The following is a 13847-nucleotide window of genomic DNA, read 5'->3' on the forward strand; positions in this document are numbered from 1 at the left end:
CGTACCCTGGCGTAAGAGAGCCCATTTACGCGTGTGCTGTAGAAATGGAAGCTTTCCCTCCATAAAGGCAGCAAGGAATATATGAGTCCTGTATGCCGAACCTGCTCGGCGTCAGGCCGGAAAAGGCATTGAAAAGAGATGCTAGAACGAGTGTTGAGAGTGGAGCGTTGCAAGCGGATCGCGAAAAATAGCCATTATAATGCCATGAAGGTCAAACATATATGAAATTAGTCACGTTTTACTTTATAATCACAGCATTTAAGCATTTTTGAAATTTTAAATCTGGGAACGCCGGGCGTACGGGCGTACTATAACGCTACGCCACTTGTTCGTACACATACACTTCCACACATTAGAAGCTCTTTAACCAACAACTTGCTGACCCATAACGTATATTTAACCTGTGTTGCTGACTTTCTACCTCCGCGATTTTAAACAAACGAACAACGAGTGTGGAAATCACGTGACCGAGTCAGCTTCCATCTGCACTGCGAGAAACGCACTTGCGTACTCCTGTACTTGGCGCTTTCGAACTGTACTAGGTGACGTCACTTCCGCCAAAACCATGCTTCAAGTACGTACTTCGTACCTTTCGGAAATATGATTATCTGCTAACTGAACTAGATCTACAATTTTTAGAATTCAATGCAAGAAATTGAATTATATCTTCATGTAAAATTCTTATACTGATAGATTTTCCGTGTGATTTTTTACAAATATTAAAGTAAAAAATCCCCTGGGAAATTTAGGCAATTCTTGTGTACATTAAATGTCTTCTATATTGTCAACGTCAGTTGCAACACGTGAGTATCTGTGTGCGTGAGAGCAAGGGATATATCTTTTCTTAAGGAAGAAATCGATAACAAAAAAGTGTGGATGGCTCTTTAGACGCATCTGTCTAAATTGTTATATAAATTTGGGGAAGATATTACGTTCGTTCTTGCCAAGTAGGCAGGAAAGTATCTTTCCCGCAAATTACTTCTCCAACGAGTATTACAAATCGGTCAGGATTAGTCACTTCTCTGTGAAGTTTGCAACTATGTCAACACAATGCGAAAGCTTTCGCGTCGTACCAGCCGAAAAGGGGCACGGCTGGTTGTTTTATGGCTACCACTGGGCTACCAACTCCTCGCTCATTAACTGCGGAGACTTTTCATGCCTCTGCGCACAGGCCAGACTATGCTGGTCCAGAGTAAGTGAGAGAACAGCTGGGGATGCGGCGCAGGAATTGAGGCGGCCATAAGCTTGAACGCTTACGAGTTTCGAATCTCCTCGTTCGTAAATGTATTAATTAAACTATATTTTGGCAAAGCAAGTGCTTTTTTCTTTTTCTGAGGGTAGAGCCATGGCACGGCGGCTCAACCCCTTAGAGCCGCCGCTGGTCTACGGCACATCACTGGTCGGGGAGCTTATTATTGAAACTCGTTACGGTAGCTAGCTGACGAGTTGGTGGCTGAAGTCGGTTGCAAGACAAACGACATGGAATATACCGTATTATTGAAACTCACTCGTTCGCTGGCTCTCGAGTCGTTCCGTTCGCTAGCACTCGGTAGCTCATACACAACCGAGATCAGTCGTTCGGTCGAGTCGTTTTCCATAATTGTCGAAGATGGATGTATATTTATGTTTGCTTTTGGTACTTCAGACAAGGATAATGTGAGATGCAAGAGAATACTTACATTCCGGGCCATCTTAGGGTGAGTATGTTACGATTTGTATTATTATTATTATAAACTTGCACATTAAAATAACAGTAATCAGCGATGTAAATATGCCGTTGTTAGTCAATGCATTTTTTTCGATTTCTTAAGGAAATATTGGTTTCCGCGTACGCATGCTTGACTTTGTTGAAGACATATTTGTCAATGTATATTGTATTGCAGTAGTACAAGGTGTAAATAAAAATATATTTAAAAAAATACAATAGGTTTTTCCAATGTTCTTCTAAGTTGCCTTCATGACACGGTGCTATATCCACGGAAAATATTACCTTTGCCCTTTTCTTGTGTAAAAAATAATATAAAAGCACTTTAATGCTCATGGGGTAAGGCGTTAATATATGATTGTCTCATCATATATATGTCATAAGTTCGCAGTTATTGTCGCGATTGATCCATATGATAGAAAAGCGGCGCAACAAAAATTAAATTGAAAATACAGAAGCACTTTAAAGGTCATAATTGAGAAATAGAACACTAGCAGCTAACCTGAATTATGTTTAACTACAAGAACACGTTTTGTGTTGATCAGAGTTACAAAATGTATAGAGAAATTTTGAAATAATGGAATGGATATAAAATGCAAATGTATACACACTTACTACTGAGTACTGATAATGTAGAACTAAATTCAAACATTTTTAGCATGTTTAGTGATGTTTATATTTGCTTTTTTGCAACAGGCAGCTACTAGTTAGCAGTGGCAAGAGATTGCAGAATTTCCATTTCCCAGGCCAGAGTCAGGAATTGCATGAAGCAAGACTTTCTCCCAAGAAGGGCAGAATACAGTGGAGAGGGTGAGTGTCTTTTTTAACACATTTATTCATGATTTCCAAAATTTAAGAAATGTTATTTTTGCAAAAGAAATGTAGAAAAAACTTATTTACCACACATGGAAGCGAATGTAGGCATTCTATTTTTCATTGATATGTGGTAAAATTTACATTTAGAGGTGTTCCACTAATTTATAACCATTGGTCCAATACTGACAATTTCAGAGGCCAACAAAATTAAAAATTAATATATACACATCAGTAATGTAAGTACTAATATAATCTGCATTTTTAAAAATATGTAGCAAACAAAACATTGGAACGTCAACTTATTCCTCTGTGTCTGACACATATACCTTGTATTAACAAAACCTTCCATGTCATCATCACTAAAACCCATAGCAGCCTTCCCGATGGCATAGCGGTAATGCAGTCACCTTGTAATGAAAGCATCCCAGGCTCGATACCTGGTTGGAGGCATATAGTGTACCAGATTCCACTTTAAACTGTAGGTCCAGTCCCAATTAGTCTATCTGTGCATAAAAGTGGACTTAAAACAAAACTCAATCTCAAACTAAAGACCTCTAGCAGTTACAATTGAATGTATTACATAAATCATGACACCAGTATTCACTAGACTTTAAAAACTGAAACAAAATAAACAAGAGATAAGGTAACGTCAATGTCTGAACTTATTCTAAGCAGTTAAGAACATGGTTGACTGGAAGATACTGAGAATCCTCTCTTCTATGACTATGAGACTGAACTAACTAGTGTTGCCCGTGGGACAGGCTTTTAAAAATTCGAGACGAGACGAGATTGATCATTTGTCCCGAGACAAATGAATATTTTTGAGACGAGACAGGCCAAAGTCTCGTCTCGTGGGCAACACTAGAACTAACATGAAAGTTGGATGGTTAATGTAGCTACATAACAAGTTAGTGAATAACCACTGATTGAGATTTGCTGTGTTTATAACTGACAATACTTTGCTGCTAAAAAAAATCTGCTTCTAAATAACAAATTTCTTGCTGATTTACAATATCGGAGATGAAATGCAGGACATTATTTTAGAAAGTATTTAGAAAATTGCTCTGTGGAAGTGACTTCCCTTTTGAGGTCCTTAAGTTATATTCAATCTTAAGATTTTATGTTCATATCCCAGATAGCATGTAAGTTAACTGTAAGTATGCACTATATTCGATTTTCTCTTGCAAGACTTGCCTGACGCTTCAAGTTGGATGCAAGTTAAATCTAAGTGTGCAAGAAGCATGAGTTTGCAGTTTAAGTCCACATAATTTTGCAGCAAGTGAGCACATGTCAATTTGCTTTTCAATGGTCTGTCACACTTGCGGCAATTCTGCAATGCAATTCACCGTTAGTATCCAGTCCAGATGGTGCATTTTGATTTGGTTATTGCACCATTTTTATTAATAATCAGTGGCAGCGATTAGTAGAGGCACAAGTGGTTCGGATCCCACTTTAAACTGTAGGTCCAGTCCCGATTAACCTTACTGTGCATAAAGTGGACTTAAAACACTAACTCAACAATATGCTAAAGATTTATTTGTCATGTAAAATTGGATGTAAAATTGGTCATTACTGAAACAAGAATGTATTTTTCCTGTAGAATTGCTCATGAATGAAAGATGAATGCAAAAGTACGTGCACGGTTTATTTTTTCTTTTGTTTTGTGATGGCGACATGATCACAAGTATTTCAAACAAAAATCTTTTGTGTGGTTTATCAAGAAAGTTTAAACGAAGATTTAGTGGCATCACTAAGGTAAGTAAATAATTATACAATTCATAAGTAATGATTAAAACTGGTTTAAAACAATTCAGTAAAAACGCACACCTATGTGAGATACGAAACAATACCATATATACCGTATGTTCACAATACTCTTAGCAGTGTCTGGGAAAAGGACGGAAATGATGATGATAAATATTAAAATGCCTTTATTTAGCGGTCGAAGTTCTTTTATGACTTTTGTTGTTAAGTCAAGGGTAACATTATAGTATAGGGGTGATGGATTTCTTCAAATTTACAGGAGAAAGTACTTACGGAAATCATTTTCTGTAGCATTGTGGAAGTTCGTGACTGTAGTTTTGATCCATTTTAATGCAAATACGTGTTGTTTTCTGCGAAAATCTCTGTCCGACACGCTGTTTCTGCTGCCGCCATTTGCTTTCTGCACGAGAGCACAATGTTCCCCGTAGTCAGTGTTTCAAACTCGCCATGTTTGCACTAGAACATGACGTGTCGAGTATTTTTAATTTTTTTTATATTTTTTTTAACTATGCTTGCCTAACCTAACTTAACCTAACCTTACGGGGCTAACGTGAATGGTTTGTGGGGCTAACATCAATGGTTTGTTTGGCTAACGTCAATGGTTTGTGAGGCTAACGTCAATGGTTTGTGAGGTATTAGCATAATTTCAAATCCAGGCATGAAAGTAGGTATTTTCTGCTGAACGAGGCTCCAACACTGCATAAATCGACAAAACACACGCACAACGCACCCTGAAACAGTATGCTATCGCCCGCCATAATGTGTTACAGAATCGAAATAACAAGTAACAGTAAGTACTCGTAAATGTAAGAAATAGACATTATCTTAGTTAGAAATGCATTATTTCACCTTAGGAAATGTTCCGTATTCCAAAATAGTACGTTGGCAATGTAAAAAAAGGGCGAAATATATGAGTTATAGGTGTCACCCCCATACTATAATAGTACCGATCATGCAGATAAAATCTGACTGTTTTTAAATTTCAACGGTGTTCATGATATATAAAGTGATTTCATTCGAGATTAATAATGGTAAGAATTGTTTCCATTAAAAATATTGGGGTCAAAGTCTGATTATTTAACTCCGAATTAATGAATGTACAAATGCATTTTTTTTTTTATTTTTTTTTACACAGTTCGATTCCTATTTATGTCTGGTAACACTTGCGTCGGAATATGAGTGATAACTTATTCCATGCTTTCTGGAGAATGATTTTTTTTTGCTTCCATATACTCCTATGTGATTGTTTGTGAACAGACATTCGCTTACTGTCAGATTGAATACAGGCTACCACTACCATTTACTTCACATGTGTTGGGGACAGAGGTATTATGCTTTCGTTGATAAGTTAGGCATGTTAGGTTTAGGGCTCTAACATTCACAAACCATCTCTAAATGCTTTGTTAGGCTAGGTGAGTCAGGTTTCAAAAATTTCAAACTAAAATAATTTTTTAGTTTAAATTTCCCACCGATTCCGGGATGGATAGCCCCAAAAACCATTCACGGAATGTTCTGCGAAGCAGATAGGTAAGTACGAATGTCAAAAATTGACGAAACTAAGAATTTATAGGTGTCCGAAGGATAGTAAATTTTTACCCATAAATTTAGTGACATGTCTGTTTTGTGTATATTTTGTCTTAACATTAAAGTTGTGTACAGAGGCCTAATTTTTATCTTGATAGATTTAATGCCACTACTGAAATGAAGAACGGACAAATATTGAGCTTCGAAAATAATTGTTTGATATGAATCACACTGCAATGTCGGCTACCTCCATCGGGAATCTAAGTCTAGACTCCTTGATTACAAGATAGCAGTTACCACCAAGGTTTTTCTAACTGTCACTGTTTGGTAATATAAGAATAACTGTACCTCATTATATTTAATCTGTTCTAACTAATTCTTGATTCTTTTGCAGGTGACAGATAGCCTTCCGCTGGAAATTAAATTAATCAGCCTTTTTCCTGTGAGTATAATACTTGTCCTTCGCTTTATCCTTACATTTCTGGTGATACATGAAATATTTTGGCTTTCTAATATCTGTGCAACCATTTGCAATGACAGTAGACTTCATGTTCACAAGAATTATCCAGATTTACTGTGAAAACCATATTTTCAAAATTAACTCAAGTTGATTCCATGTCATGCACTTTATTGTAACCATGCAAATGGAAAATGGTTAATATTGACAGTAAAAAAAAGTGTTCGATCTTTGTCAGTTTTTTGCAAAGCTGGTCTGTAAAGTCAGATTTTTTGTGTTTTTTACTGCAATTTGTAAGCTTTTTTAGTTTTAGTTATTACATTTTTGCAGGAACTTCCTAGCGAAATGACAGATTTTTCAGTTTCATTGAAATAACATTTTATTCATCCTAACCTATTTATGGTATAATTGTATGGTATATTGTATATACAGTCACAGACACTTCTGAGTTATAACAATTCCATTAACTGCCAATGGAATAATTACAACCCAGAAGTGTCCATTACTGTACAAAGTAACCCTGTTATAGAGATATTTTAGTGCATTGGGTAAAAATTTTGGTATTCCCCGGACACCTATAACTTCTTAGTTTCGTTAATTTTTGACATTCGTACTTACCTATCTGCTTTGCGGAACATTCTTTAAGGTGTATTCAAGTTTTTTGTATCAAAGTAATTGCAATTTTTCACATTACGAGTACTTCTTTCTCGTAGTCTTTTCGCTTGCCTGAGACACAATATGGCACGTACACCTTCCTAGATAATCATGCGTCGTGCTTGTGTTTTGTCTATTTTCATTCGTTATGCAGGGTTTCAACCTTCAGAACCCAAGAAATACCCGTGAAAAAGCTCATGTGATCTAATTTTTTTAAAAAAGTTTTTCACATTGTTTTACGAAGAAAATTGTAATGATTGGTGGGGCTATCCATCCTGGAATCGGTGGGAAATTTAAACTAAAAAATTCTTTTCGTTTGAAATTTGTGAGTGCAAATTTCCCATCGATTCTGGGCTCCGCCCCTGGGGTAATTGACCTACTGCTACCGTGGCCACGCCTCCGCTCCGGCTACCCGGCTTTCTCTATAGAGTCGGAGTCACCTCCCCCCAAATGAGCCCCAAACTTGTAAATTAGAAGAAATCCGTTTCCTGTTCAAATCTACACGGATCTCTCTTATACCGTAATTTCCCACGTCCCTGGACTCTCTTTGAACGCGCATATACCCACAGCCCATTCCTTCTAACGAGTAGCTTACATTCACTGCCACATTTTGGACATTTGTTTCCTTTCTTCATGATCCCATGTTAAATTAAAAAAATCCACTGGATGTTCCACACCCGGTATAAATTTCACCATGCATCCACGACACATCATGTTTTTAACTTTTGTTGCAAACACAGACGGTTCGAAACACTGGATACCCAATGAACATGAACAAACACAATCACGACACGTGATGATGTGCGAAAGTGTATGCACCAAAGGCTATTCTCCGTCGGAGAATTAATTTTCAACAAAGAACATGAATTTCTGCTATCATACATTCCCACGTCACACAAAACACCTTCCAGATGTTAGACAATGCTACAGGAACTTATTACCGTAAGTAGTTTCTTCTGTAAAAATGAAGAAATCTGTCTGGGGAATAATAGATTAGTACCTGGCATTGACCTGTTGTAACTGCTAAAAATTTGATAATTTATGTGTAATGTTTTCTTTCTTCTTTTTTTTTTTTTTCATACAGTCACTTTTATGTACTGTTGTGTCAGGGCTGTAATATTTTATCTTTTGAATAGTTTCCACCCTTGTGAAGTGTCCCTAAATAATTTAGGTTTCATTTTGTTCGTAAAGTATTAACATGTATTGAGTATTTTTTTCAAGAAAAACAAAATGTTATTGTTCCAGATGCATGCAGGACACTATGCAGTAGTATTGCAAGGGACGAGAACGTATGGAGAAACCAGGCCAAAACGTACCAAAATTGTAAGTAAGTAGATTTACATTTATTTTCTGGTTTTATATTCAATAAATACAGAATGTTGAGTACATTGTTTTTGACAAACTTGAAATGTTAAATTTAAAAATTGGCTTGGCAGGCACTGGCCTTCCGAGCATTGGACACTAATTAGTGTAATTCAAATTGTTAAGTATTGTCGGAGTGCTTATGTTGGCAGGAACTGATAGAAGTTATGCAGAGAAACTGTTATCTATTCATACATATACAGGGGTCCCGGGTTCGAATCCTGGCCTGGGCATGGATATTTGTGAATGTCCATTCATCAATTTCATCATTCATCTCCATGTAAATTTTCTGCACAAAATTCTACAAGACACCAATGAAGGTAGAGAACCTTAGGGTTTTAAAATCAATTTTGGATTTTAACACCAAAATAACATTTTATATTTGATTTTGATAAAAACTATGTTTAGTTTTTTTTTAGAAAAAAATTATATTTATTTACTATTAACCCACAAGTACTATGGATGTCAATAATCACACAACTAGTTTGGAGGAGTCTGTCAGACTGCTGTTTTGATTTTGATCTGTAAATTACCCATTTTACTATTCTCAATTTCTGACGTGTTTCACATTACTGGACATGGTTACAGAAGACTATTTTAAAGCAGCTTTCATTTATTATTTTATAGTTAAAGAAACATAAGTTAATTTATGCAATGAGGAAGAAAATGGACCAAAAATTGTAACAGTGTCTTCTTTATGTTGGGGAAGGGAGGGGGGAAATTCCAAATTCTTAAAATGTGTATATTTTATCTTGTCAGAAAAGCAGGAGTTCAAAGTTATATGTAATATTTTGCTGAGATTGAAAATGAGTAATGGGCCATTAGAAGGAGAATGTTAAAAAAAAACCTGCTATGGTATGTCTGTCAGACAGTTCACTCAAAATATAATTCAATAAGATTTCGATGGACAAAGGCAAGACCTTGACATCCTGTAGCCATCACCTCAACTGAAAAGTGTTCATTTGTAGTTGGAGGGGTGTGAGAAATAAGCTAAAAGAGAAATTCAGAGCACTGTGAGAGACGGTAAGTAAGGATCTTCATTAACATGTTTTATTCCAACTATGGTGCCCTAGAAATGTTACTTTTATTTTAATTCATGGATTCTAGCTACCAAAGAAATTATTCTGATAGAAAACAATTTTTGACAAAAATATGTTGTAGTTTACAAACAGAAGTAACAATTATAAGCTCATGCTTGTATGTGTATTGGGGTCTCTAGTATCCAAGTATATTTTTTCAATGATAATATTATCACTCTATGAAGCCAGAGAACCGTTCTAATCTCAGCCGGGACATGGATGTTCTTTGTGAGTGTCTCTTAATCAATGTTATCATATCATCAACATCCTCGTCTTCATGCTTAGCCAAAACTGGCAGAAATGTGAAGTAAAAAGAAAGATTAACACCGCCTAGTAAAAAAAAGGTTCAAGGTTGGATTCCTTGAGAGGATGTATGGTGGTTGAGATATAACGTTAAATTGAAGGTTTAGTATCATTTGCTCTATGTGTGTGTGTGTGTGTGTAAAATCAGAAGAATATGTCGCATTTCATAATGCATGAAAACTGTCACATATAATCAAAAAAATTAGGAATTCTTGCAATGTTGAAAAAATGAAGTATTGATAATGTCACACCTCTGGAGTACACTGTAAATTCAGTCAAACCCAGAAATTTATTTTTGTGTGTTTTTGTTTAAAAAAAGAGTTTTGGAGTAATGGAACTTGAATTGATGCCACGAATCTATTTTTTCCACCATTTTCTATTTCAGAGAAATGAAGCTGAAAGCCCATATAGACACAACAGGAAGTGATGGAAGAGCCTGACTAAGAACCCCTTACAAGACTGAATGAATACATGATCTGTAAAAACATGAGAAATATGAATTATGAGTTGAAACTACACATGTGGTATTTTTCTTTTATGCCTACTTACACGCTACAGGTGAAATTTATTAACTGCAATTTTATTATAAAATGAACGAATGACACATCTATAACACTACATCCACTTTCACTTTGATCAAATTACAATAATCTGTTTACGACAGCAGGCTGCAAATGTAGTAAAGTCTTGTCCAATATAATTTTGTGGGAAGTGCATTGCTGGATTTGGGTGTAAACTCAAAATGAATATATTTAACTAGAAATTTAATTTCCCTTTGATGAGACATTTATTCATAGTTCTCCGGCTCATTAGTCCATATCTTTTGCTTTCTTTTTTAAAAAAATATTTCAAGTATTTTCCATGTGTTTAGCTATTTTATTTTCTGCAGCAAATTTATGTATTTTTATTGGAGACTATTAATTAGTTTGATCTGTGCATAAGAATTACAAAATAGTTCGTATATGCTGCATGTACATTGAATTTAGTTTTAGACAGTTTTTTTTTGTTTTGTTTTTTTTTCATTTTTCTTCATGTTACTCATTTTATCAATTAGTAGTTAGTGTCAATTTTACATATTATTCGTCCTTAGATTTGGAAATATTGGTTAAAAATGTGATTACTTTCTTCTGTGGGGGGAATATTTACTCTACTGCATGTAGTGGGTCTGAATTAGATGAAGGGCTAGTAGAAAAAATGGTGTAATAGAGAAAACTATATCAATAGTTCCACACACTCATTAGAAACCACTTTTTCTAATAACTATGTGTAACTATTGGTTTAATTTTCTCTGATACACCATTTTTTCCTACTACTTCTTTACCTTATTCGGACCCACCAACTGCTGGTGTTAGTTGCCCAGCAAGATTGTGGTCAACTTGCTGCAAGTTTCAATGCCTTCCTTGCAAGTTTCAGGTTAACTTCCAGCAAGCCTCAGATCTTTAACACCTACTTCGCAAGTTTCAGGTTAACTTGTAGCAAGCCTTGAGACTTATCCTGCAAGTTAGCTGCAGGTTACAGTTAAAACTTAATACAATTTCAAATGTTGGTAATTAGTACCTTTGCTTTTAATTTGCTGCAAATTTACAGACTTGCTCTGAAATTTTCCTGCAAGTTCCCGTTACTTGCATTGCAAACTTAATGTGGAATTGAGGTAAGTCTACCTTGCTATCTGGGATGAACTTGATGCACACATAAATTCCCCTTGCCTTAACAATTTGTATTTACTGCACATGTAACCACAGTTAATATATATTTTATAATGTCAAGTTTCATGGATTTACAAGGCCACAATTCTTGTTCTAGTACATAATGACACACTTATGCCATAAATGATTCCAGTAAATGTTTGAAAAAAATCAATTTTTTAACACGGTTGTGGGGATTACGGTAGTGATCCACTCGTTTATTTTCACATGCTTCTGTAGTTTGGCAACACTAATCACTTTGACTCCCAGTGTACAGTGGGATCCATGAGTATTACCGTGAAAAATGTCCATGACTATTTTAATTAATTTTTCTCTTACATCCTAAGTGTTTTTAAGCGATGGATTTTCATGTATGCTGGTGCAGAAGTTGTCAACAGCTTGTTTTGACTTTTCTTTTAATTCTTGAAGCTCTCATTGGGTCAAAGAAAGTGAACGAACATGGCGATGGACAATTTGCACGGTAATACTCATGGATCCCACTGTGCCTTCGTGGAAGAGTGCAGAAAGTCTGTTCATCCATTATGTGAAATATATCCATTGTTGACTTGTTATAAAGCTCACATTTCAGTGGAGCACAATAGGGATCCATGCAACCATTGACGGGAGTGTTTTCACACACACAGTATTTCTACATATACTAGTAATAGTTTCTAATATCCGTTATAAATTTATGAAATCCAAACTACGAAAAGCATGAATGAATTTTGTAGGAAAAAATAACAATAAATGTAACAAACTAAGTTGTTATTTTCATCATATTGAAATGTACTTCATTAGATTTAGAATTTCCTTACCTCTGTAATGTATTGAGTGAAATGACTTTTTTTTGCTAACGAAACCAGAATACTATTCATAGGACATTATTGCTGTAAAACCATGCTAGCATTTCACATGCTGCTGTTATCAAGCTGGTGTGCGTGTTTCATTTTTTTAATAATCCTGTGTAAACAAAAATGAAAAATCCAGAGAGAAGTGGGAAAGTTTCTTTTTCCCATGGCATGACGGGTCGTGACGAACCCCTGACCACGTTACGCTACTCTTTCTTAGCTCCCCAATTTCCTCACGATGGCTGGTGGCCATGGGTTCCATACACAGGCTGAAATCTTGGGAAAATTCCGGGTTCGAATCCCGGCCGCCTCACTACGACCCCGATGCCACGAGAAGAGGAAAGTGGAGAGGGGGCAGTTGCCCCCCAAACAAGAAAAAAGAAAACAGAGAAGAGCGGCAGGGTCGTAGTGAGGCGCCATTTCACTCCTCTCTCTCTCTGTGTCCACGCCTCACTACGACCCCGCCGCCTGTGCAAGAAAGGGGAAAAAAATAAGAGAGCTTCCCCCAGGAGACCCAAACCTATGCATATCCCATAGTCAGAGCCAAATGCATGACACAGTGCAGATTAAACTTTTTTTCCATTTATGTGTACGATATATATTTTTATAATCACAGTTCGTTACGAATGGGACAGCCCTAACGGTTAAGCATTAGTAGCAGCCAACGTGAGCATATCACATTGGTCCACCCCAACCATATATATATTTTTTTTTCCATTTTTCTCTTTGTGATACATGTACTATTTATACTCTTTTATTTTTTAGGATTTGAATATACTGCATGGCAGACGGACATGACCCTGGAACATATTGACACTGTGATGTCAGATTACAGGAACTTGCGAAGTATTTCAAGTGTCAAAGAGCAAATTTTACTGAAGACTTTCAATGAGAGTGCAGTTTTATAGTGGTCCCAGCAAGTTAACCATTTTAATGGCGGTTTCCCTGTGTTGAGTGTACATGGTAGTTGTTCAGCATCCTGAATAGTAGACAAGTGGTCAAATGTCGTGTATATACGACTTTCTATCTGCAATACACTAGGAAACTGGCAAATCTCAGAAAACAAGTCGAGCAGGTGATTGGATGTTTGTTTGATTACAGAAAATATAGTATCCTGATATCAACAATACCTGCCCAATTTGTCAGTGCTAAACCAGGTGATGTAACACAAACAAAATTTTTCAAGTGTGTTGTGCTTTAACAATTTTTTGTTTGTCAATGAATAGCTACGAATGTTGCTTTGACAACAGTGGAATTGCTAAACCCATGCAATGAATTCAAACTAATCTATTCTCTAAATATACTATTGTGTATGGTGCAGTTTGGTTATTCACAGATCAACCCATATGCATAAATATTTCTAATAATTGTAATTTTTTTTCTCTCTGGAAAGTGTGTATGTCTCTCCATATGAAATATTTTTGGATACAAATAAAGTACTATTATAGAAAAGTAGGATTTATTAATTTATATAAAAATAATAATCCTGTGCGTAACAGCCCATGAAGGGCCTTGGCTTACCTACCGGTCTCCCTCCTATGCTTTCCTTCATCACCACTAAGTGTGGAGATCTTCAACCAGGATTGGAATAGTCGGGGGGTCAGCGTGACATATCCCCAACCGTTGTAGTAGGTCTTCGTGACCGGATTA

The 13847-nt window shown here is 36.1% G+C and overlaps 1 long non-coding RNA gene across 1 annotated transcript; it reads left to right on the forward strand.

The window, feature by feature from the left end:
* Window positions 1–1595: 1595 nt before the first annotated feature.
* LOC145983137 (uncharacterized) lies at window positions 1596–13627 on the forward strand. Its single transcript, XR_014441226.1, has 3 exons — window positions 1596–1697; window positions 2402–2515; window positions 12963–13627. It is a non-coding gene; the product is annotated as an uncharacterized LOC145983137 (long non-coding RNA).
* Window positions 13628–13847: the final 220 nt, after the last annotated feature.

The sequence above is a fragment of the Lepisma saccharinum genome, unplaced genomic scaffold, assembly GCF_977018435.1.
Source record: "Lepisma saccharinum unplaced genomic scaffold, izLepSacc3.1 HAP1_SCAFFOLD_694, whole genome shotgun sequence".
NCBI classification, from domain to species: Eukaryota; Metazoa; Arthropoda; class Insecta; order Zygentoma; family Lepismatidae; genus Lepisma; species Lepisma saccharinum.